At 37.3% G+C, this 24,511-nt stretch overlaps 2 protein-coding genes and 2 long non-coding RNA genes across 5 annotated transcripts in view; 2 read left to right on the top strand and 2 right to left on the bottom strand.

Annotated features, from left to right (window-relative positions):
* LOC127858487 (uncharacterized) overlaps window positions 1-24,511 on the top strand; it is a 418,400-nt gene that overhangs the window by 342,028 nt on the left and 51,861 nt on the right. The gene's annotated exons all lie outside the window — the stretch shown is intronic.
* Window positions 1-24,511, top strand: part of LOC127858567 (uncharacterized) — a 198,534-nt gene that overhangs the window by 132,329 nt on the left and 41,694 nt on the right. The window lies entirely within an intron of this gene.
* LOC127858370 (34 kDa spicule matrix protein-like) overlaps window positions 1-24,511 on the bottom strand; it is a 420,221-nt gene that overhangs the window by 360,040 nt on the left and 35,670 nt on the right. The window lies entirely within an intron of this gene.
* Window positions 14,690-16,429, bottom strand: LOC127858575 (uncharacterized). Of its 2 annotated transcripts, none has more exons than XR_008038977.1 (3): window positions 15,679-16,429; window positions 15,467-15,572; window positions 14,690-15,039 (listed from the first exon to the last, which is right to left on the bottom strand). It is a non-coding gene; the product is annotated as an uncharacterized LOC127858575 (long non-coding RNA). The 2 variants fall into 2 exon arrangements; XR_008038978.1 differs by having other exon boundaries at window positions 15,732-16,429.

Raw genomic sequence — 24,511 nt, 5'->3', positions numbered from 1 at the left:
ATAAGTACAAATATTTCGTACATCTCTCCATGTAATTGTTTCGTCGGCCATGCAAATTGTACAAACGCAATCATGCGATGCAAATATGTTCGCTGGTCACTATAAAATGTATGAAATTGTGCTGGGATTCTTAGCTAAACCATTGTTTTTTTGTCAATATTCATCGGGTTTACGTAATGGGTATGCATAATATTCTTTTGAAATGTGTGCATTTGTTGTATTAAAATAAATGTACAAGATACAACATACATGTTTAATCCAGAACAAATTTCTTGTTTCTTTATAGTTACTTGTTTTGTTATCGATATAAATATTGTAAATAAATTTGAAATATAAGTATGTTATTTATTGTTATAACAAATTTTGCTTTGTATTTCAGCAATGAGGTTAAGTCGAGAAACGGAGGTAGTTCAACGACACGTATTCGCTCTTCTAACGAAACACTTGTATAAATATATTTTCTAAAAAAACGCATTAATACCATTCATTCATGAAGCACCCACAGTTCTATTCTGTTCTATGGTTTTCTTTCACATATTATTAAAAAGTAGATCCCACCCGCTTAGGGCTCGTTTGACGAAATATTGACCAGCGAGAGAGCACCAAATCCTATATATGTACTGAAGCGGAAGTCCGTACACTGTTTGGGGCGGCCTAGCTGGTCACTGTTTTGGGCGGCCTAGCTGGTCACTGTTTTGGGCGGCCTAGCTGGTCACTGTTTGGGGCGGTCTAGCTTGTCAGTGTTATGCCACTAGGCTCGGAGTTGGGTTTTCTTTTTCACTTTTGTGCCGAGCATGTTCATACTGTGTATTTACCAGTGTATAATCAACAATTTTTACAACAGTCTCACAAATTGACAAAATGTATAAGCTTTCAAAACATATTTAGATTGCGTTATATGTCATATAAAATGTTAGATTTTTAACATGTTTAATGATAAATTAAAACGTATAGGCCCAGTCTCACTATGATGCCGGTGGAGTCCCGGTGCGTGATCCGGGATCTATCGGGATGAACCGGGGCTCTACCGGGGACGACCGGGATTAACCGGGGAAAACCGGGGCTCCATCGGGAAAGTATTAAAATGTTTAATACCTCCGGGAATGACCGGAAAGGACCGGCAACGACCGGCGCGGCGACGGGAACAACCGGGACGGCACCGTAGCTCAACCGGGGCCCATACAGACCCCGGCAAAGCTACGCAACGCGCTGGTGGAGCCCCGGTGAATGCCGGCAGAGTCCCGTCATAGCTACGGTACATCGGTAAACCGTCGCTCTGCCGGGACGCCACCGGCATTCACCGGGGTTCCGCCTGGGCATTACCGGCGGCGACCGGGGTTAAACCGGGGCGTTGCCGTAGCTCTGCCGGGGTCTGATGCCGGTATAGCCCCGGTGAGTGCCGGCGGAGTTACGGTATACCGGGGTTTTGCCGGCTTTCACCGGGGCTCCACCTGGGCATTTCCGGCGACAACCGGGGCTAGGCCGGGGCTTCACCGGGATAAACCGTAGCTAGTCCGGGGTTGACCGGGACTGCCGGGTTGTTGGCCGGCTTCAACCGGGGCGGCACCGGGAAATAGTGTGATCGCGATAAAAAAATCCACGAATCATCCCGGTTCTCGCCGGTCGACCGGCGTAGCAAACCGGGATGGACCGGGGCTCTACCGGCAATAGTGAGACTTGGGCTTATACGTATGCAGTTCGACAAAAACGAATGTCAACATCTACCTGCAAATAAAAATCAAGCGCAACCGCAGATTGATACTTAGCTGTGTGGTACTTGGGCGGTGACGTCATTCGTCAAGATCTTGCATGGGCGTTCGATATTTAACACGCGCGGTCCATATTAACAAATAGTGATCCGTCCATATACTCTTTATTGCCTCTTACATATTTTACGGAACTAAACTGATCATAAAGATAAAGAATGACATACATCTATTTAGGAAATGTAGTAAAAACATAATTGATCATTTATTTGATAACTAATCGAGGGTATACAATAAGCTGATTCTATATGACGACACGTACATGTATTTGAACACCAGCTCGTACCGCACGCGCATGGATTACACACCACACATAACTGACGGTTGAGCTCGTACCGCACGCGCATGGATTACACACCACACATAACGGACGGTTGAGCTCGTACCGCACGCGCATGGATAACTTACCACACATAACGGACGGTTGCATTTCCAACAGATTAACCGAATCTTAAAGCCAACTGAAAATCACGGACTCTAGATGACACGGTCTCTAGATGCACGGACTCTAGATGGCATACGCTCCATTATACGCTCCGTGTTAAAATCAACGAGTATTTCGTAAAATGAAATTAACCCATAAAAAATTAGTGTTTCTCATATCAATGACCGAATTTTGACGCTAGACGTGGTCTGGTAACATAAATTTAACGAGATACATAATGCTCGTTTTTATTTTGTGCGTGAAAATATATTGCATGTGAATTTCCCTCGACGATATCCGAACATTTAAGAGCGAACGCGGGATTGGCTTCGTGCAGCTCGTGATAACTACGTCGTGCTTCCGACGCTGTCCGAAGCCAATCTCACGTTTTCTTAAACATTTTTACGAAAATAAAATAATGTTTGTATTCGTAATCAAGACATTATTATAAATATACCATCTCTAGAACTCTGAATTTATAATTTTTACATAAGATTCATTGAGTTATGCTCAGAGAAAAATTAAAAAATACAATGTCCGTAAATAACCACAAGGCATGTTGGAAATACATTTAATAATGCTTATAAGCACAAGACAGTTTTAATAAAGTAACCACGAAACATTCTTGTACATACACGTTAGCATATATTAAAATTTACGACAATTATTTCACACACGACGATGCCCCCACAATAAATATTGGACACAGTAAAGTGTCCAAATGCAAGATTAGTTATACAATAATTATTTAAGAATTTGCTGATGGACATACACAAAAACATTCATTGATTATTATTGTAATGTTTTCACACGATCAAGCAAAATACATAAAGACTACGGTATACACATTATTTTGATAATCATTATGATAATGAATAAACCAATGGCCAATAGACGTGATCAAATAGGTGTGGGTCACATAGCTTTCTGGGAGTAATGTTCCCAAAATGTATACACCGGTAACACAGGGACATTTAAGAACAAGAGGGCCATGGGCCCTAAGGCGCTCACCTGAGACCCGAAGTAACTAAACTATTCCGTGAAGGTGGAGTCAAAATAATAAAAGTACTTCATGAAACATGAAATATCATATTGTTCACAAGAAGAAATTCGCTCGCCCCTTGAAACCATGCTCTTCAGAGCACCGGAGCCATTTTCAAAGTAAATCAATATATTATAGGAACATATGTTCTCAACATGTTTCACTAAGATTGAACTAAAATGTGACTTATAGAGTTAAAAATGTTTCACTATAGCCATAAAAAGAAATATTCCACCCACCTCAGGGCCTTGCTTTTAAACAAACTGGAACTATTTTCAGACTCGACCCTCAATGATATTTCCAATTTAAACAACAATCAACCCTATTTAAAACACACATTTTAAATAATTACACCAAAACTACCGACCTCATCCATAAACTGTGCGCCATAACAATTTATGTTCCACTCTTATCAGTCTGAAGGTCTTTGATGTGAGTTTCCAGCTGGGGCCTATTTCTAGGGAAGAAGGGCATTTAAGCTGCAAGCCTGTTACATCACATCAATGAGTACTACTGTACCAGAACCATTCATGCACAGTCAATAGAGAAATTATTAGTTGCTGATAAGCAGGTGGATGAATGGGATCAATTGAGAAATAAGAGTGCATTCCTGACAAGCCATGCATTCATGATTGGAGGTCAAACACAATTCAAGTTATATACAGTTGTTTCTCCTCTAAGTAATTTTCTGTGAAATCAGTATTACTACTTAACATTTTGAGAATGTTTAATAAAGGGTTTTCAGACGGCATAATTATGTTTGTTGCACTTCTTCCCCCATCCAATCATCATCATAATAATCCTCCTCAGAAAGGAACAAAAATAAAAAAAAAATTGGGTGGGGGGGGGGGGGGGGGCAATTTAACCGTATATCTTATCGGCAGAATTAATATTCAGATAACTGCATGGAGATCATGAATATCATAATATGCATAAATTTCATTCAACGTGTACATTGGTAATTTCTTAGTAGTGTAAACAAGGTTACACTATAAAGCTATTTAAAGCCATGTTTTTCAACAGACCGCAACCATAAAGGAACTCGGCCTAGATATCATAACACGACATCCATAAAACCAATGTTTTGACCAATGTTTGGACAAAAATGTGACTTCTAGAGTGTTCACAAGCTTTTTTTACTATAAAAATATAAGAAAAAAGACCCCCCCTGGCGGCCATGTTTTTTACCGATCCGAACCATTTTTGAACTTAACCGTCGTATCCAGGAAACAAATGTTCTGACCAAATTTCATGAAGATTGGGCAAAAAATGTGTCTTCTAGACTGTTCACATGGTTTCACTATATACATATAGAGAAAACTTCCCCACCCCCTGGTGGCCATGTTTTTCAAATGATCGCGACCATTTTCGAACTTGTAAGAGATATCCACAAAACCAATGTTTTGACCGAATTTCATGATGATTAGGCAAAAAATGTGACTTCTATAGTGTTCACAAGCTTTTTTTTTCTATGTAAATATAAGGAAAATGACCCCCCCTGGCGGCAATGTTTTTTAACGGATCCGAACCATTTTCGAACTCAACCATCGCATCCAGAAAACAAATGTTCTGACCAAATTTTATGAAGATTGGGCAAATAATTTGTCTTCTAGACTGTTCACATGTTTTCACTAAATACATATAGAGAAAATTGCCCCACCCCCTGGTGGCTATGTTTTTCCACCGATCATGACCATTTTCAAACTAGTTCGAGATATCTATAAAATCGATGTTAAGACAAAATTTCAAGATGATTAGGCTAAAATGTGACTTCTGGAGTGTTAACAAGTATTTTTTTACTAGATAACAAGGGCTGTTTGTAAAACATGCATGCCCCCCATATGGGCTGTCAGTTGTAGTGGCAGCCATTGTGTGAATACGTTTTATGTCACTGTGACCTTGACCTTTGACCTAGTGACCTGAAAATCAATAGGGGTCATCTGCAAGTCATGATAAATGTACCTATGAAGTTTCATGATCCTAGGCCTTAGTATTCTTGAGTTATCACCCGGAAACCATTTTACTGTTTCGAGTCACTGTGACCTTGACTTTTGACCAAGTGACCTGAAAATCAATAGGGGTCATCTGCGAGTCATGATCAATGTACCTATGAAGTTTCATGATCCTAGTCAGGGGTTTTTTTTGGCCCAATTTTATAGCCGAAATAAGGCTATATTCCCAATTGCAAAAAGTATACTTTTTTCTTAACCAAATTTTCAATTTTCTAAGTATAGAAAGGGCACATAATTCTGTCAAAATGCACGCCAGAGTTATCTTACTTTGCCTGCCCAGTCCCCTCATGATAGTAAGTAAGTGTACCAAGTTTGAATGCAATAACTTTGATACTTTAAGAGAAAAGTGGACCTAAACACAAAACTTAACCAGAGTCGACGCCAAGGTGATGACAATAGCTCATAACTTTTTTCAAATGACCTTGACCTTTGACCTAGTGACCTGAAAATCAATAGGGGTCATCTGCAAGTCATGATCAATGTACCTATGAAGTTTCTTGATCCTATGCAAAAGCTTTTTTGAGTTATCATCCGGAAACCATTTTACTTTTTCGGGTCACCGTGACCATGACCTTTGACCTAGTGACCTGAAAACCAGTAGGGGTCATCTGCGAGTGATGATCAATATACCTATGAAGTTTCATGATCCTAGGCATAAGCGTTCTTGAGTTATCATCTGGAAACCATTTTACTATTTCGGGTCATCGTGACCTTGACCTTTGACCTAGTGACCTGAAAATCAATAGGGGTCATCTGCGAGTCATGATCAATGTACCTATGAAGTTTCATGATCCTAGGCATAAGCGTTCTTGAGTTATCATCCGGAAACTATTTTACTATTTCGGGTCACCATGACCTTGACCTTTAACCTAGTGACCTGAAAATCAATAGGGGTCATCTGCGAGTCATGATCAATGTACCTATGAAGTTTCATGATCCTATGCATAAGCGTTCTTGAGTTATCATACAGACACCATTTTAATATTTCAGGTCACCGTGACCTTGACCTTTGACCTAGTAACCTCAAAATCAATAGGGGTCATCTGCAAGTCATGTTCAATGTACCTTTGAAGTTTCATGATCCTAGGCCTAAGAGTTATTGAGTTATCATCTGAAAACCATCTGGTGGATGGACATAGGGACATACATACGGACGGACCGACATGAGCAAAACAATATACCCCCTCTTCTTTGAAGGGGGGCATAAATATAAGGAAAATGACCCCCCCCCCCCCCCTGGGGGCCGGGCCATGTTTCTTTACTGACCGAACTATTTTTTAACTCAACCATTGTATCCAGGAAACAAATGTTCTGACCAAATTTCACGAAGATTAGACCAAAAATATGACTTCTAGAGTGTTCACAAGTTTTTACTATATACATATAGAGAAAACTGTCCCGCCCCCTGGCGGTCATGTTTTCTCACCAATCTTGACCATTTCGAACTTGTCCGAGATATCAATGAAACTAATGTTTTGACCAAGTTTCATGATGATTGGGCAAAATTTGTGACCTCTAGAGTGTTAACACAGTTTCTCTATAGCCATATAAGAAAAAGTGCCCCGCCACCTGGCAGCCATGTTTTTCAACGGACCAGAACAATTTTTTAACTCAACATATCATTAAGACAAACATTTTGACAAAGTTAAATGAAGATTGGGCATCAAATGTGACTTCAACAGTGTTCACAAGTATTTTTTTTTTGACCTAGTTTTTGACCCAGCATGACCCAGTTTCGAACTCAGTCGAGGTATCATTGGGACAAATGTTCTGACCAAGTTTCATGAAGATTGGACAATAAATGTCGCCTCTAGAGTGTTCACAAAGCAAAATGTTGACGACGAACGCATGACGGACGGAAGACGGACAAAAGGCGATCCCAAAAGCTCACCATGAGCACGTTGTGCTCAGGTGAGCTGAAAATACTCTACATACTACAAATATATACGTATACTGTTATAGTATGTAGATCATATTTCTTAAAGATCCCTGTGACCGGTAATGTAGATCTGACGGATTCAATTCTGTCATTAAAACATACTGCAATTAGATGCTATTCTCCAACAAATAGCATAGACCTACTCCGATATAAATATGCAGGTGTAGTGATGTCAACTCTATTCATGCTCAATCTAAAACGAAGTAAAACAACCTGCACTTAAAATATTTATCTTATGCATCATATAACAATTACAGAAATAAACTTGCGTATAGAAGAGACTATTATTTATTATGCAAAAAAAAACAGACAATAAATGAGTTTGATATGAAGGTGTTCACAAAAGTGACATGTTGATTCTAAATGAATAAATTTATTAAATAGATGTTTATAAAAAAGAGATTGCACTGAATAAAACACAAAAGATGGGTTAAACAATCAATAAAGACGCATTAAAAACATGGAAAATTCATTTAACATATGAATACATAAAACAAATGTGTACATTTTCCCCATATATTTTCGTAGAAAATGAGATTTTAATGATTTAAAGTAAACAGTTGTAAAGATATGCTTATTTATAACAAAGTAAAGTATAATTGAAATGTTACATCATCTTGGAATGCACTGAAGCTTAACCCTTTGCATGCTGTGAAATTTGTCGTCTGCTAAAATATTGTCTGCTTAATTTCTAAAATTAGCATTTTCTTATATTTTTTTCAAAGAATACTATCAGAATAGCAATCAGTTTGGATCCTGATGAGACGCCACATTCTGTGGCATCTCATCTGGATCCAAACTGTTTGCAAAGGCCTTTAAAATTCGGTTCCAGGGCTCAAAGGGTTATAGCTGTGTCAATCAGGGTATATAGAAACTGTTCAACACAATCTTGAATCTGCAAAAATTAGATGGAGTATTAACTATTTTTTTCAAAACAAAATACACATAAATCCCAACTGCCTTAATAATGAATAATAATTTGGTCTTTGCAATAAATAAGTCAAACAAATGTCACTTTAGGGAAACATTTTTTATCCGCTGTTGTTCAGTTGAAAAAACTTTTTTGCGATTCGCATTGATTTCCATACACTCTCATGTTGAAGAAATGTTACTATGATAATTACAAACAAAATATCACTTCCCCTCTAAATATATCACATGCTGAGAAAAATACAAGTGTTTTAACCTCAAATCTGTGGAAAAAAACAAACATTCAAACGATTGAATGTGCATAAATATGAGGCAGAATGCATTGCATGAAATCAACTAGAACTTAGTGAGATACTGATGACAAAGAGAAACCCAATATATATTTTACAGCCAACAAAATGCAATAATTCAGCCTAAATCCGTTGAAGAACAATCATCTACACAATAAGGTCATCATTTAGATGTCAGTTTGAGCAAAGTCTGAAAATCAATTAATAGAAATGAAAAAACAAAACAGTGGTCCTATATATTCAGTAGAAGAAAGAGACTATGGACCATAATTCAGTCAAAACTTGTTGAAACTAAATTCCTTTCTTTATTGTAAATTCTTTCTTAACTATTGTCTATGCTTTAAGTTCATTCAACTGTGTTAATTCAACTGTAAAGGTTTTAACAAGATCCACCCAGTATTTAAAGAGAAAGTAAAAATACATCGTTTCCGACTATCTATTCTTATGTAGAGAAATAGACGGTGATAATTCTGCCAAAACTCGTCACAGTCTTAATTCCTTCTTTACAATCATATACTGTAAAACCATTAAATTTCGTGTGGTACGAATTTTCGTGGATTTCGTTGTTCCGCTGAACCACGAATTCAAGTACCAACGATTAATTTTACATTTTTAATCCGAAATCGGTCCTTTCTGAATGTCATTGCCGACATTCTCTATTGTTTTTGGTTATCTGAGATATTTGATTGTGATATGCTAGGTAATACAATATGTTGTTTTCTTGATAAGTGTTTGAGTAATAATACTTTTTAAATCAAGCACGGAATTTTAAACTGTACATCAACAATTGTTCTCTTTTACGTGACGTCGTCCAATAAACAGTGTGTAGATTTACCACATATGTCAATTAGTGCCAATCAAAGTTAAAAGAGACATAACGGTTTTCACACCTGTAGTTTGCGGACCTTATTACTCAATTGTTACTACTAGGGGACCGATTGAGCAGAGAAATGCAAATATTGTAAAAACAACATTGATGGCAATTAGCGAGGGGGACTCACACGATGGCCGCTCGCTCTTATCGACAATTATCGGCAACACTTTCATGCTTCAGTGCACATTAATCACAAGCCTTGTTGTCAACACACATTAGCAGATTATTCTTCGTTATAACTCTGGTTGTTTTAAGAAAAGTTTAATTATTATGACTGTCAATCTTCCCCGTAATTTGAAATCCACGAAATTACGTGTCAACGAATTAGTTGTTTTTTATTAAACCACGAAATTTCATACAGACGAATTTCTATACGTTTACAGTAAGCAATACAGTCATTCAACTATGAAAGTCTGAGCAAGCTAAGCCCAGTGGTAGTAAGTCAGTTTGAGAAAATAGCTTAAAAAACAGACAAAGTGCTAGAATTGCCAAAATTAGTCACAGCAAATTCCTTTACAATAATCTAGATTTAAGTCATACAATTGTAATTGTTTCAGGGAAATCCAACCGGTAGTAAAAGAGATATTAAAAACAGACTGACAAGTGCAATGGTTACCATAATGCCATCTGCTGCCTGGGACATGAAAAAGCAAATATTTGCTTGAATAGGTGTTTGTTAGAAATTGAGAATTATATTAATATGTAAAAATATATAAATCTATAAAATATAACTTGTAAATCTTCATTGAATAAAATACAAACAATCAAATAAACAACAAAATAAACAACAATTTATAAACAAGGATATAAAATCTTGGGTATTAAATATTTAAACAAGAGGGCCTGAAAGGCCCAAAGTTGCTCACCTGAGATAACTAGATATTATTGGAACAAATCTTCTGACTAAGTTTCATGAAGATCGGAAAATAAATGTGGCCTCTAGAGTGTTAACAATTAAGGTTTTACTATAGCCATATAAGGAAAACTGAACCGCCCCCTGGCAGCCATGTTTTTCAACCAACCGGCATCTTTTTTGGACTCATCCAAGATATTATCGGGACAAATCTTCTGACCAAGTTTCATGAAGATCTGAAAATAAATGTGACCTCTAGAGTGTTAACAAGGTTTTACTATAGCCATATAAGGAAAAATGCCCAGCCCCCTGGTGGCCATGTTTTTCAACCAAACGGCATCATTTTCGAACTTGTCCAAGATATTATCGGGATGAATCTTCTGACCAAGTTTCATGAAGATTGGACAATAAATGTGGCCTCTAGAGTGTTAACAAGATTTTACTATAGCCATATAAGGAAAAATGCCCCGCCCCTTGGCAGCCATGTTTTTTAAGCAAAGGTTACGATTATCAAACTCATCCGAGAAATCATTTGGACAAATATTCTGACCAAGTTTCATGAAGATCTGAAAATAAATGTGGCCTCTAGAGTGTTAACAAGGTTTTACTATAGCCATATAAGGAAAAATGCCCCCCCCCCTGGCGGCCATGTTTTTCAACCAACCGGCATCATTTTCGAACTCGTCCAAGATATTATTGGAATAAATCTTCTGACCAAGTTTTATGAAGATCAAACAATAAATGTGGCCTCTTGAGTGTTCACAAGATTTTACTATAGCCATATAAGGAAAAATGCCCCGCCCCTTGGCAGCCATGTTTTTCAAGCAAACGTAACCATTTTCGAAATCATCCAAAATATCATTGAGACCAGTCTTCTTACCAAATTTCATGAAGATCTGACAATAAATGTAGCCTCTGGAGTGTTCACAAGGCAAATGTTGACGGCGCACGACACACGGCGGACAAAAGGCGATCAGAAAAGCTCACAATGAGCACGTTGTGCTCAGGTGAGCTAAAAAAATGGCTAGTTTTGATTCATATCATTATGTAAACAATAGTTTACAAATAAAAATACAAAAAATAGTAAGAATACATATAATGTGTATACGGAAATGTTAATAAGGAATGTAAACATATAATTTGCATTTAAAAACACTTAACATTTTTCTCCTATCAATCAAACGTATTTACCAATTCATTAATGTTACTTGGCGTGAAAGCTTTTTGTAGATAACAAGACACATTTCATGCAAATCAACACTAAACCATAACACCACTGACATATGTATAGTCACAAAAAACGAAATAAACCACTTCCAATACAAAATGCATACCATTTCACCTCAGATCTGTATTACAATTGTTGAATTGATTCAGTTTTAATGTGCGTTTGGTTAGGCCTAAACAAGTTTGATTTTGGCTTTCAGTTGGTATCAAAGATGTAACATAGGGATTGAGTAAGGCTAGCTTTTAAAGGGAAACCAAGCAGAGAAAAAACTCACTTACTCTTATACATTTCCATTTTAGTATAATCCTGTTAACCAAAAATAATTCCTTTTGAACAAAAACAAAACTGTAAAATTCAAACATCAGAGACAATTATCATCACTTAAAAGGGTCTGGTAGTTTTTGCTTTAAAACATACTTGAGAAATAAAATATCTGCAAATTTTATATAAGTGCACATAAATACCACTTATTCTATCTTTTATCTAAAATAAATACACACATAAACTTTGCAGTACCTTTTGTGACATTTTTTGGACATTCAGCAACATATTATTTATACTGTATTTCTGCCCAGAATGAGCAATTACGCAAAGACAAAAAAGATTTGTTGTCATGAATAAATATGCATAATATTGTCAAGTGATAAAACATGATTTTTATTGATTTTAAATTAATTAACAATCCTTCTCTTAAGAAACTTATATGCAGTCCATTCTGAATTCAAGACAAGATATAGTATTGCACATATTTTAATAAAATATGTAAATCATGTTTATAAAAACAAAAAATAAAACAAATTTACTTAGGAAGTTACAGCATTGGAAAGCGTAATAAAAGAAAAGTTTAAATATTGCACTTCTTAAAAAGCCCCTAAGAACAATAATTTAAAAATTGCTGATCAAGGTGAATAATTTACAACAAGGGACAAAATTGTCACAAAACCAGGTTTTCATTGTGAAAAAAATCTGATAAAGGGAGAAAACTCAAACTGAACTTTTGAAATGAACAAACAAAATTAACCCCCTTTGTAAGTTTGTTTTAAAAAAAAATCTATTTTTAGTCGTGGCGACCTTGACATTGGAGATATTGACGTGATTCTTTCGTGCGACACACCGTCCCATGATGGTGAACAAATGTGCCAAATGATTTTAAAATCTCACAATGAATGACATAGTTATGGCCAGGACAAGCTCATTTATGGCCATTTTTGACCTTTGAACTCAAAGTGTGACCTTGACCTTGGAGATATCGATGTAATTATTTTGCGCGACACACCGTCCCATGATGGTGAACACATGTGCCAAATGATTTTAAAATCTCACAATGAATGACATAGTTATGGCCAGGACAAGCTCATTTATGGCCATTTTTGACCTTTGAACTCAAAGTGTGACCTTGACCTTGGAGATATCGACGTAATTATTTCGCGCGACACACCGTCCAATGATGGTGAACAAATGTGCCAAATGATTTTAAAATCTGACAATGAACGACATAGTTATGGCCCGGACAAGCTTGTTCCGCCCGCCCGCCAGCCCGCCAGCCAGCCCGCCAGCCAGCCAGCCCGCCCGCATTCGCCAATCTAATAACCAGTTTTTTCCTTCGGAAAACCTGGTTAATTAAAATGATGCAATAAGCAATAATAAGAACAATGAAAAATGAAACATCAAAGATCTTAAATTACAAACTTTTTAAATGCAATAGTATATATATGACCAATGTATTAATAAAACAGATAGCAAAACAATACAACTTTGACACTGTCATGCCTAATACTGTTACAATACCACATAGTAAAACAAACTCATGGACTGGTGTCTCAAATGGATATTTATGTACAGACGTACAGAAATTATTTAAAAACAATCTCAATGTGTCATTAAAAATGACACTAGTCCTTTAAACTAAAGTAAAAATAAAATAGAATAGAATGAAGCTGCATTTGAATAAAAAAAATAAATAATACAAATAACAAACAAAAAGTGTACATGTGCAGAACCATCTGAGATTTTTAATTTATCACAGTTAAGAAAAGAAAACAAAATAATGTACTGGTATAATGAAAGAGACATAGCATTTCACAATAATAATAATAAATGAAAAATAAAATGTAAATAACTAGAAATGAGTCACAGACACAAATTCCCCCAAAACGTATGTTTGGACAAATCCACAATAACATCTTGGACTAAATGCAAAGGGCTAAAATTACCTCGGAACAGGTCCCTGCCAAAATTGCTTTCTTTGTTATCATTGACACATTACTATAATTCGAAAATCATCCAAGCAATTAAACAGGAGTTGAAAACATAAAATATATGGACTATATATTCTACAGAAGAAAAACAGACACAAATTTTTAAAATTATTCTGCAAATACTCTTAACAGCCAAAATGTGTTCTTTAACATCATAAGCACATTGAGGTCATTCAACTGTTTAAGTTTGAGAGAGATCCATCAAGTAGTAATGTAGCAATTAAATCATTAACATTTTTCAACAATATATTCTTTAGTGGAACAACAGACGAAGAGCAATAATTCAACCAAAACTTGTCGCAGCGAAAATAACTTTCTTTATAATTGTCTAAGCACCAAGATTATTCAACTGTAACAGATTTAGCTTACCGGTAATTTATCAAGTAGTTACAGAGGACTTTAAAACACAAGCTTAGGGATGTACATACATGCAGACGTATGGACAAGTGCAATGCTTAATGCGTCCAACTCGAGCATAAAAATTTAAAAGAGCCTTTATAATAAATGTACATATAAGTATATAATAAAAGTTTTATGTATGGAAATAACACCCTAGTACTAATTTAGTAACAAATAATAACAACAGTTGGACCTTGTTTGCTGATTACAAGATTTTTAAATATTGTATAAGGAGTTTTCAATGCGAGACAGATGAATCACACACAATTTGATTTTCAATGTCTCATTTACAAATTAAATGGAATTCTTGGTACAAAAATGTCCATAAAGTTGAGATTAAAAACCCTTTCAGACAATAAATAAATCATAAATGCGCAAGTAAAGGCCAAGTTATATATCTGACAGAATAATGAATGAGAAATGTAACAATACCAAAATATCCAATAACATTTGAAGAGTAAAAAATACAAATGAGTCTCCCTCATGGAAAACTAGACATACTGCATGTGCGTAAAGTGTCGGCCCAGATAGAGCTCCTTAAGACCAAGACATACTGCATGTATGTAAAGTGTCGGCCCAGATAGAGCCCCTTAAGACCAAGACATACTGCATGTGGGTAGTAAAGTGTCGGCTCAGATAGAGCCCCTTAAGACCAAGACATACTGCATGTGGGTAAAGTGTCGGCCCAGATAGAGCCCCTTAAGACCAAGACATACTGCATGTGCGTAAAGTGTCGGCCCAGATAGAGCTCCTTAAGACCAAGACATACTGCATGTGCGTAAAGTGTCGGCCCAGATAGAGCCCCTTAAGACCAAGACATACTGCATGTATGTAAAGTGTCGGCCCAGATAGAGCTCCTTAAGACCAAGACATACTGCATGTGCGTAAAGTGTCGGCCCAGATAGAGCTCCTTAAGACCAAGACATACTGCATGTGCGTAAAGTGTCGGCCCAGATAGAGCTCCTTAAGACCAAGACATACTGCATGTGCGTAAAGTGTCGGCCCAGATAGAGCTCCTTAAGACCTAGACATACTGCATGTATGTAAAGTGTCGGCCCAGATAGAGCTCCTTAAGACCAAGACATACTGCATGTGCGTAAAGTGTCGGCCCAGATAGAGCTCCTTAAGACCAAGACATACTGCATGTGGGTAAAGTGTCGGCCCAGATAGAGCCCCTTAAGACCAAGACATACTGCATGTGGGTAGTAAAGTGTCGGCTCAGATAGAGCTCCTTAAGACCTAGACATACTGCATGTATGTAAAGTGTCGGCCCAGATAGAGCTCCTTAAGACCAAGACATACTGCATGTGCGTAAAGTGTCGGCCCAGATAGAGCTCCTTAAGACCAAGACATACTGCATGTGCGTAAAGTGTCGGCCCAGATAGAGCCCCTTAAGACCTAGACATACTGCATGTGCGTAAAGTGTCGGCCCAGATAGAGCTCCTTAAGACCAAGACATACTGCATGTGGGTAAAGTGTCGGCCCAGATAGAGCCCCTTAAGACCAAGACATACTGCATGTGCGTAAAGTGTCGGCCCAGATAGAGCCCCTTAAGACCTAGACATACTGCATGTGGGTAAAGTGTCGGCCCAGATAGAGCTCCTTAAGACCAAGACATACTGCATGTGCGTAAAGTGTCGGCCCAGATAGAGCCCCTTAAGACCAAGACATACTGCATGTGGGTAAAGTGTCGGCCCAGATAGAGCCCCTTAAGACCAAGACATACTGCATGTGGGTAAAGTGTCGGCCCAGATAGAGCTCCTTAAGACCAAGACATACTGCATGTATGTAAAGTGTCGGCCCAGATAGAGCCCCTTAAGACCAAGACATACTGCATGTGCGTAAAGTGTCGGCCCAGATAGAGCCCCTTAAGACCAAGACATACTGCATGTGGGTAAAGTGTCGGCCCAGATAGAGCTCCTTAAGACCAAGACATACTGCATGTGCGTAAAGTGTCGGCCCAGATAGAGCTCCTTAAGACCAAGACATACTGCATGTGCGTAAAGTGTCGGCCCAGATAGAGCCCCTTAAGACCAAGACATACTGCATGTGCGTAAAGTGTCGGCCCAGATAGAGCCCCTTAAGACCAAGACATACTGCATGTGCGTAAAGTGTCGGCCCAGATAGAGCTCCTTAAGACCAAGACATACTGCATGTGGGTAAAGTGTCGGCCCAGATAGAGCTCCTTAAGACCAAGACATACTGCATGTGCGTAAAGTGTCGGCCCAGATAGAGCCCCTTAAGACCAAGACATACTGCATGTGGGTAAAGTGTCGGCCCAGATAGAGCCCCTTAAGACCAAGACATACTGCATGTATGTAAAGTGTCGGCCCAGATAGAGCTCCTTAAGACCAAGACATAGTCATACTGCGTGTGCTTAAAGTGTCGGCCCAGATAGAGCCCCTTAAGACCAAGACATAGTCATACTGCGTGTGCTTAAAGTGTCCGCCCAGATAGAGCCCCTTAAGACCACAAAAGAATATCAGAAAGAGAATTTACACCTAAACTTGATTTTTGCTAAGAGATGACTTTCTTTAAACAAAATTATATCATAAAAGCAAAAAGGTTGTCACTGATAAGCCTATGCAGACTGCACAGGTTAATCTGGGACGACACTTCAATCTCATGCACTAATCCCTGTTTTTCCATAGCAATTTTAACCATAGAAATACCCAGAAACAGTCATATTATTATCTTTTTCTCTGAGCTGTAATTTCAAATCCTATTTCTAATGTGCTGCACTGCTACAAAGCATAGATCTTGTCTTGTATTCATCCAGGACTAAGTATTAAACTGCAGCTGAGGAACTGTTGAACCGGTGGCCTGCAAGAAAAACATAACACATGAACAATAGAAAGAAGGTATGATCCTGATTGTACTTACTCCCACTCTTTATATTTTTACAAACAAGAGGGCCTAAAAGGCCCAAAGTCGCTCACCTGAGATAACAAGATATTATTGGGCATACATGCCAGAATTTCTCAGGTCCAAATCAGGACTTTCCATAAAAAATTGTCGGGACATTTGACCAAAAAGCGGGACACCTGAAATGATCAATCATTCCACATATTGTTAAATCAATAGTCAGTATATTACTTACAAAAATTCTAAATTTCTGCCCAATATTGACGATAAATGTGTGTTCAGAATTTCGTGAACACAGAGTCGTTCTTCATTTTCCGGAAGTAAACACACTCCATAAACTGAAATGAGGGGTATACCTGTGTGCCTCGATTTGACATCCAATTGGTACAAGGATATTCCCCATTCTATACATAGATGGTGACGTCACTACGTTATTGTAAGACCTGTGTGTACACAATGGGATATCCCCTTGAACATATGTTAATCGTGTGACACGATGTGAGCGCATCGAGTACTGTTCTTATTCAATCAATTGTAAATAAACTCTGAATTTAGATTGATGCAATATGTACAAACTATTTTCTGAACATAAGTCAAAAACGAAAGGTAATTTGTGAGAAACATCAATGTGAATTGGTCAGCGTTCAATGTGGTTGATGTACAAAATCGGTGTTTTGAAAGGATTTATAACCTTATGTTGTATAATACACAGGATAATAAGAGCTGCAACGATTCACCAACAGCCTGATTCAATTTCGATTTCAGACAGTCCGATACCGATTGTTTTGATTCTATTCATATTTCAACCTAGCTTTATCATTTATTCACTCTTCTGCTTCAAAATAAACATTTCTGTTCAAATGTGTTTAATAACTAGATATCTTGGGCATTTGTGTGTTTGTTAGATATAATTTGGTTGGTTCAACAGTGTTTTAAAAACTGTTGAAAGTGGTTCAATTAACATTTGTAAGAAATATTTAGCAAGAAACAGCCAATTTTCTGACTAACTATGTCAATATTTAAAAAAAAACACATAAAAGAGAATATCAAATTAGGAATTCAATATTAATATCAATAAACTTCAGACTAGAAGATTGTTTTGACTACACAATAATATAATAAACAAGACTATTGTCAAGCAATATAAGTCCCCTACCGGCTCCACCATTGTCAGAAATTCCAGATTTTTTTTTATATATTTGTTGCCATAGCAACCAATTTTTTTTATTAACAACAAAATGAAATGACGTGCATAATGTCCATATTGCCATCTATCCATGTTTGAAGTTTCATAAAAAATATTAAGAACTTTAAAAGTTATTGCAGGATCCAAAAAAACACCATTTTCAGCAGTATTTCTAGACTATTTGTTGCCATAGCAACCAGAATTTTTGACGTCGGAACAAAATGAAATGATGTGCATAATGTCCATATTGCCATCTATCCATGTTTCAAGTAACATGAAAAAATATTAAGAAATTTAAAAGTTATCGCAGGATCCAGAAAACCACCATTTTCAGCAGCATGTCTAGTCTATTTGTTGCCATAGCAACCATAATTTTTTACGTCGGAACGAAATGAAATGACGTGCATAATGTCCATATTGCCATCTATCTATGTTTCAAGTTTCATGAAAAAATATTAAGAACTTTAAAAGTTATCGCAGAATCCAGAAAAACCACCATTTTCAGCAGTATTTCTAGTCTATTTAGTGCCATAGAAACCATAACTTTTGACGTAGGAACGAAATGAAATGAGGTGCATAATGTCCATATTGCCATCTAACCATGTTCCAAGTTTCATGAAAAAATATTAAGAACTTTTTAAGTTATCGCAGGATCCAGAAAAGTGTGACTGAAGGACGGAGACAAAACCATAAGTCCCCTCTGGTGAAACCGGTAGGGGACTAATAAATACATAATAATAAGGCTGGCGACTTGAGTAGTTGCACTGGTGCTACCTTCTGCTTAATCAACGTTATGTTTGCGTTTGACATGTTGAATTAGATAAGTGGTTGAGCCAGACTTAGGGTACGACACGTCCATGAAGCACAGTTTATACGTAGCTTTATCTGGAGGGCTACCAGCCCGAAACCCAAAATACTGCCACACTTTAGATTTTAGCTTCTTAGGCTCATCAGATAATATCAATTTGTCGGCCACAACTTGTTCAGCCATTTTGACGCTTTTTCCAAAAGTAGACCGTAACGCACTTCATTGGATGACTAAAGTAATAAGTAACCAATCGCGCGCGTCGTAATTACGGGTAAAGATAAACCTATACCTTCCCGTATCAAATAGTCAGAGTACAGCGCGCTTTACCTCTCTATGTTTATATGTTAAAGATTCGAATTGAATTTGGTAGGGTTGGTATCGTAATCTAATCGACGCATTTAAAACCGATTTTCGATGCATTGGATCGAATCGTTGCAGCTCTAAGGATTATAGTATCGTTTGACTTGATTGGGCCATAAAATACAAACCCAGGTAGTACTAATTTCTGTACGATACATCTTTCGATAGCAATTAGCAACCCCTATCATAAAAACACCATGGTGTGAATGCTGATTAAATTAATAAGTTGCCGATAAATCAATGATAAGGTGTCAAAAACAACACTGGTGCACTCGAGTAGTAGAAGTGGGTTGTTAATTGCGGGCAAAAAAGGGATTAGCGATGGTAAGTTTTAGCCTGAAAGAGCTCGAAAAGCGAATTTTATTGGGAAATTATAGACCTTACAATTTTTAATGAATGTCGGGACAAATCGTCTCATATCGGGATGCCGGGACAAAGAGCCCAAAAGCTGGACTGTCTGCCGAGATCGGGACGTCTGGCATGTATGTTATTGGGACAAACCTTCTGACCAAGTTTCACGAAGATAGGAAAATAAATGTGGCCTCTAGAGTGTTAACAAGGTTTTGCTATAGCAATATAAGGAAAAATGCCCGCCCCCTGGCAGCCATGTTTTTCAACCAACCAGCATCATTTTTGAACTCATCCAAGATATTATCGGGATGAATCTTCTGATTAAGTTTCATGAAGATCGGACAGTAAATGTGGCCTCTAGAGTGTTAACAAGATTTAACTATAGCCATATTAGGAAAAATGCCCCACCCCTTGGAAGCCATTTTTTCAAGCAAGCATAATTATTTTCCAACTCCTTCAAGATATCATTGAGACCAATCTTCTGACCAAATTTCATGAAGATTGGACAATAAATGTGGCCTCTAGAGAGTTAACAAGGTTTTACTATAGCCATATATAGCCATGTAAGGAAAAATGCCCCGCCCCTGGTGGCCATGTTTTGAAAGCAACCAAAACCATTTTCGAACTCATCCAAGATATCACTGGGACAAATCTTCTGACCAAGTTTCATGATGATCGGAAAATAAATGTGACCTCTATAGAGTGTTAACAAGGTTTTACTATAGCCATATTAGGAAAAAAGCCCCGCCCCCGTGGTGGCCATGTTGTTTAACCAACCGGCATCATTTTTAAACTCGTCCAAGATATTATTGGGATAAATCTTCTGACCGAGTTTCATGAAGATCGGACTATAAATGTGGCCTCTAGAGTGTTAACAAGGTTTTACTATAGCCTTATAAAGCCATACAAGGAAAAATGCATCGCCCCTTGGCGGCCATGTTTTTCAAGCAAACGTAACCATTTTCGAACTCAACCAAGATATCATTAAGACAAATTTTCTGACTATATTTCATCAAGATTGGACAATAAATGTGGCCTCTAGAGTGTTAACAAGGTTTTACTATAGACATATAAGGAAAAATTCCCCACCCCCTGGCGTCCATGTTTTTCAACCAACCGGCATCATTTTCGACCTCGTCCAAGATATTATTGGGATGAATCTTCTGACCAAGTTTCATGAAGATTGAACAATAAATGTTGCCTCTAGAGTGTTAACAAGATTTTACTATCGCCATATATAGCCATTTAAGGAAAAATGCCCCGCCCCTTGGCAGTCATGTTTTTCAAGCTAAGGTTACCATTTTTGAACTCATCCAGGATATCAGTGGGACAAATCTTCTGAGCAAGTTTCATAAAGATCAGAAAATATGTCGCCTCTAGAGTGTTAACAAGATTTTACTATAGCCATATGAGAAAAAATGCCCGGCCCCCTGGTGGCCATGTTTTTTCACCAACCAGCATCATTTTTGAACTCGTTTAAGATATTATTGGGATGAATCTTCTGACCGAGTTTCATGAAGATTGGACAATAAATGTGGCCTCTAGAGTGTTAACAAGATTTTACTATAGCCATATATAGCCATATAAGGAAAAATGCCCCGCCCCCTGGCGGCCATGTTTTTAAACCAACCAGCATCATTTTCAAACTCGTCCAAGATATTATTGGGATGAATCTTCTGACCAAGTTTCATGAAGATTGGACAATAAATGTGGCCTCTAGAGTGTTAACAAGATTTTACTATAGCCATATAAGGAAAAATGCCCGGCCCCTTGGCGGCCATGTTTTTCAAGCAAACGTAACCATTTTTCGAACTCATCCAAGATATCATTAAGACAAATCTTCTGACTATATTTTATCAAGATTGGACAATAAATGTGGCCTCTAGAGTGTTAACAAGGTTTTACTATAGCCATATAAGGAAAACTGCCCCACCCCCTGGCGGCCATGTTTTTCAACCAACCGACATCATTTTTAAACTCGTCCAAGATATCATTATGATGAATCTTCTGACCAAGTTTCATGAGGATTGGACAATAAATGTGGCCTCTAGAGTGTTAACAAGATTTTGCTATAGCCATATATTGCCATATTAGGAAAAATGCCCCGCCCCTTGGCAGTCATGTTTTTCAAGCAAACGTAACCATTTTCGAACTCATCAAAGATATCATTGAAACCAATCTTCTGACCAAATTTCATCAAGATTGGACAATAAATGTGGCCTCTAGAGAGTGAACAAGGCAAATGTTGACGTCGCACAACGCACGACGGACAACGGATGACGGACAAAAGGCGATCACAAAAGCTCATCATGAGCACGTTGTGCTCAGGTCAGCTTAAAAAGGCAAGGAACGTCTTGAAGTTTATAAACTGCATATCAACCATTTTGTGTGGTTTTGGTACAGGAACCATTCCTTATATCTAAAGAGTGTATTTTTCCACAACATTTGGAAAAACCAAGACACACAGCAACGCCATGAAACCATCTTTCAATGTTTTCATCATATATTTATTTAAACAATTAGTCAATTATGCATTCCCAAGCTAGATCTGTCTGTCATCTACCTTCACACAAAATAACAGCACAATACCAAATCCAAAAGTTATTGAGTGAGAACACTTTTTTTAGCAACAGTAAAGTTAATGAAACTAGCCAAAAATACAATACCAGGCTTGGTATGCATGTCAGATACAAATTCACGAAATTTATGCATAATAACTCCATCCAAACTCAAGTTTTTAAGCAGAACAGTTTTTATTTTTTTAGTCATCATTGCGTTTACCTTTATTTAACTGGCCCCAAATGCAATCTCAAGGTAGGTCTGCATGTGAGTTAAATCATCATTAGAAAACTTTTCTTATATTATATATATAAGGACTAAACAATTTTCTTCAAATACCTGTGCAGAAGTCTGAGACAATAATTACATTTTTTTAATGTAGAGATACTCTTTATATTGCATTGATGATTTGATACAGTTTGCAATTTGTATAGTGTAAATAGTTTCAACTAATAATAGCATGTGCTAGTAAAATACCATTTCTATAGTCCATATTACTTTTACATATGTTTCGCCTAAAGCTGTATGGTGAAACCATCGTCTATTACCCGTATACATAGTTATTTATCCAATAACGCGAATGTAATGGTCATTTGCCTTATGGCATTTGTCTGCCTGGTTTTATAACCTAAATCCAATTATAACAAGAAACCGTCAGAGACGGGTGATGCTCCCCAAAGTTTTTTTTTGTCACAATATTGCACTATATATTCAGATAAAAGGAAATGTCTTGAGGGCACAGTAGTTGGGGGGACAAGCATTTTTTTTATAGAAAATTTCTAAGGGTCATAACTCTGTGAAAAATCATCCGACCAGAACCCGCTGATAATATGCACATCTCCTCTTGGTAGTGAAGCTTCCCATACAGTTTCATTTAATTCCAGTCATTTGTTGCTGAGAAATAGCCCGGACAAGAATTGCACTATATGTACAGTTAATGGAAATTTTCAAAGGGCCATAACTCTGTGAAATATCATCCGGCCAGAACCCCCTGATAATATGCACATCTCCTCTTGGTAGTGAAGCCTCCCATAAAGTTTCATTGAATTCCGGTCATTAATTGCTGAGAAAAAGCCCGCACAAAAATTGTGCACGGACGGACAGACGAAGCGGCGACTATATGCTCCCCCCAAAATAAACTATGGGGGAGCATAAAAATGCATGATAGAGGTTTCATGAGATAAAAGCAACAGGGCAGAAATCTGGTAAAATAGGATTGTCATTGAACGATGGGCAAAACCTCGTATGTCTGAACATTTAGAGTCACCCATATAACTTATTCTGGCTAAAAACAGTGATGTTCAAAAAATAAAGAGAGTAATTACAGTGTTTTTTCTCTGTAATTTCGTACACTAACCCTTTTTCCAAATACATTGTCTACAATAAACAACATAAATAGGAAGCAAAAAAGGAGGAAAAAAGTGATTGCAAGACATAGTCTTCAACAAGCATATATCTTTTGTAATAGTAAAAAGAAATCCTTAATTATACAGCTGACAATCTTCAAAACTGACCCCATCTTTGTAGTAAGTGCGGCGACCTTTGTCGTCAAGCAGTTCTGACTCCCAATCTTCCTCTTGTGGATCAAAGTTGTAGAGAGGCATGAGATGGTGTCGCAGTCGCTCCATCCTGGCAATGAGAGACATATTGAGCCTTACTCTAGGAAAACAGGGCTTAATGCATGTGTCATCCCTGTGGAGTCTGCACAGGTTTATCAGGCACGTTTTCCATTATTCTGATATTTTCATATATCACATATCGTCACTATAAATAGTAACAAAATGACGTCTCGAGCGGGTCGTTATTCGTATCTAGCGGGCCAATATAAATTATATCAGCCCGCATGGCCGATTTTTCATATCATGAAAGAATGCAATCGCGCGACTAGAGCTTCTGAACAAAATGGCGTCCACATTCAGTTTTAGCCAAAGGTGATCAATAAAATTAAGCTCCAACTCAATGAAAGAATGGAACATAATTATAATTACACGTAGCACAAGATTCGGAAAATAAAAATATCGATTTAAACTGAAACTCATCTGTACATTAAATTGATGCCTCTATGCCTATTTGTGCTTTAACAAGATTCATCAAACACTGAAACAGCAAAATTTATAGTAAAAGACACACATACCTCGATGACAACCTAAATCCGTTTTGTATAATTACAAAATAACACAGATTTGTAATTCCTTTGTCTGTTATTCTATCCGTTTATCTTTTTGATTTTAAATCACACTTTTTTAAACGACTGCATCGATTGCTAAACACTGTCCCAATAAACACGATTTACAAAATCGAATGTTGAAGCGATTACTTTTATTTCTATCGATGCTTTTAATTATGCATGACAACAGAGATGTAGAT

The sequence above is a fragment of the Dreissena polymorpha genome, chromosome 1 (genome assembly GCF_020536995.1).
Source record: "Dreissena polymorpha isolate Duluth1 chromosome 1, UMN_Dpol_1.0, whole genome shotgun sequence".
NCBI classification, from domain to species: Eukaryota; Metazoa; Mollusca; class Bivalvia; order Myida; family Dreissenidae; genus Dreissena; species Dreissena polymorpha.
The sequence above is the reverse complement of the archived record's forward strand: the minus strand, read 5'-3'. Positions and strand labels throughout refer to the sequence as shown.